This window comes from Etheostoma spectabile, unplaced genomic scaffold (assembly GCF_008692095.1).
Source record: "Etheostoma spectabile isolate EspeVRDwgs_2016 unplaced genomic scaffold, UIUC_Espe_1.0 scaffold383, whole genome shotgun sequence".
NCBI lineage: Eukaryota > Metazoa > Chordata > Actinopteri > Perciformes > Percidae > Etheostoma > Etheostoma spectabile.
The window spans coordinates 244,174-247,123 of NW_022605597.1; positions in this window are offsets into that span (position 1 = coordinate 244,174).

Here is a 2,950-nt window from a genome sequence, read left to right on the forward strand (position 1 = left end):
TGGCTAATTGGGTTGGGCATAGGTGAGGTGTTGATCAACTGCCGCTTAAGAAAATGCCGGAGCGCGCGGCGCAGGTGTCAGATGCATCTGTGGGGGTGGTCGCAGTCGCAGAAAGCTTGAAAGTGATGAAAATTAGAGTTGCAAGGAGAAGGCCAGTCGTCCCGCTGTGTCACGACGGAAAGTCGAGGTGGGGGAGGAGGAGCCCAAGGGACGAGATAACAGTGTCGGTGCGATGGACAGGTCAATGTCAATAACGGCTAAGTAACCGTATAGTCCTCAACATCGTCCGTGTGCCAGCAGGGTGGTGTACTGTAGTACGGTGACAGCGTGGCAGAAACATTCGCAAATTCTGCTTCTTCTCAGGGCAATGTTCTCGGCGGGCGGACACATATGTGTGCAGGTAACACAGGGTCTTTGGAATACAATGGTGCGGGGCGACTTCGTACAAAGAAAGGAGTTGGGGGGTTTGAGCGCCTTTTAGAAAGGTGTAGCTATTACGTAAGAGCCAAGACGTGGTTGTGATAGGCTTGCAATTTGTGTGGAGTATATTTAAACTTATGAGTGGAACTCACATCCCACGTGAAGAGAGGTCGCGTTGAATGGTGGGGGGCGAGTGGGGGGCGCGATTGCGAGCGGCAGTAGGCTGCTGTGCGCGCTTGTAAAATCAGTCAAACGGGGGGGGAGAAGTCACGGGATGCGGGGGGGGGCTGCGGGTGAGGGGTGGATGGCAAAGAAGCTAAAGTGTCTGTAAATAAATGGTTAGGGGCATATTAGTTCGTGGGGTAGTGGGTAGCGTCATATTGAGTTTGGACCAAAATGCGGGTTTCAGGACCTGGCAAGGGCCGTGGGTGCTCGTTGTCACAGGGGAGGGGTTAAGAGCAAAACACAATTGGTGCTAAAGAGTTTTCATGTGAAAAAAAGAAAAAATTTGTGGGTAAGGTGTCCAACATCGCAAGGAGTGCAGTGAAGAGGCGGGAACGGCCCTCAAGGCGTGGTCAGACTGTGTCCTCGAGGATTGTCTTGCGTGTGGTCCGGTGTGGCAGGAAATGAGCGGAGAGAGGTGGAGATGGGTGTGTATCGGCGGAAGGCAGGAAACGTGCGTTAGGCCCAAGGGGGGTGGGCCTAAAGCTTTGGAGCAGTAGCCGTGAGTGTCGCGTTGACTGCATCTGGGGTTTAGTGTGATTTGGGGTGCATTGGTGGGCTAAGAGAATTGTGATGGTGAAAGGGGTCCCCCTAAGGAAAAGCGATGCGCGTGTGGGTGCTCTTGTAGGTATGGTAGAGAGGGGGGTCTACTAGGTTGAGGGGTGGGAAAATAAAAGGAATGATAGATAGGTTGGGGTAGTGGTTGGGATCAAAGTTCCGAAAGTGTAACACTCAAAAAGGTGATACCAAGTTTAATCATGAATCCTAGCAGTGAGAAATTACTGGAGCCTTGTCATAATAAGAATATGGCCTGCCGCTTTTGCAATTTTTTAACCTAGGGGTTGTATCCTTATGCCCCTTTATTTTGACAGTGGGGGGGGGGGGGGGTGTAACTACAATGTAGTATTCCCGGTTTAGTATAAAGATGTAACGCATAGGAGGGGTGGTTTAGGGTGGTCTGACTTACTGGGGCCCCCTAAGGGGTCATTATGTAAACAGTAGGGAGGGTGTTAAATGACGTTATATTCCGCTGTGTAGTTTGTGACATAAGGTGGAGGTGGTAGAGGGTGAAAACATGTAGGTGCCCTGTAAAAATATTGTAACATATTGGGGTGTAAAATACGTGTATGGCGCAAAAGGCCTGTATAATATTACCAAGGGGGTGTGAGTGACTGGTGATGAATCGCCGTATTTTAACATAGGGGGTTGTAACTTATGCCCCTGTAATGCTCAGGGGGCGAAATGAACGGTGGGGAATAGGGAAAGTTGGTATAACCTGGAAGTCAATGCCCCTGGGTAGTGTATAGTAACATCATAGTGGGTGGGTTAAGGGCGGTGTAGGGGTACCGGGGGGAAAGCCTGGGGTGATTTTAACATATGGTGGTGTTGTAACGTTAGGGGGAAAATGGCCGCGGAAAGGGGGGAAAACGCTGGTGGTTGGGGGTTAACATGTGGAAGGGTTTAGAGCTTCTGAGCACCGCGGGCAGTGTAATTATTAAAGCAGACATAGGGGAGGTGGATACCTGGTAACCGGGCCTGTATTATAAACCTAGGGGTGGATGTTGGCCAAGTGTAGGAACCGGCCCTGTATTTTAACATAGGTAAGGATAAGTAGTAATCTTATGACCGGGCAGCCTGGGTAAATTGTTACACGGTAGGGTGGGGGGGAAGGTGGATAAGGCGTGGAGGACTTAGTGCCAAACAACCGGCCCGCCTGGGTAGAGTGGTTTAACGATAGGGGAATGGGGGTTGTGTGGTGAATGCGTATGGGGCGAGCGAGGGCAAAAGGGGGGGGCTGGGATGTGGAGGTGTAAACAAGTGGAGGGCGGGGTGTAGGGTTACTAATAGGTGGGAACTAAAGTGGGAAAAAGAAAGTGGGATGTGAAAAAGATAAGGGTGGGGGGGGAATAAAGCTTGAAAGAAGGGGGGGGCAGATAAAGTAATTGGGGGGCAATTATGGGAGTAGGAGTATATAACCCACTTGCCTGTAATGGGGAGTGTCAGGCCGGTTTACTATAGGTGTAAGCGAAGCGATATTGCCTTCACAATGCGAAGAGTGTGTGTGTCCGATTGAAAAGAGTGGATTGTTTCCTATTTATATTAATTGCAGGCAGGTTAAGGAGGGGCGATGTTCACAAAATAATGATGTGTTTTTATTTCTGCGTTTGTAATCAGGCTTTATCACGGGATGTCACGTCCTGAAAGCCCTGTATGGTCGCCCAGGCAACTGCTCATGGAAAAAGGTTAAAGGGTGAGTGGTTAGCCGTTCTTGGTGTCAAGTGAAGTGAGTAGACACCAGGAAAAATAT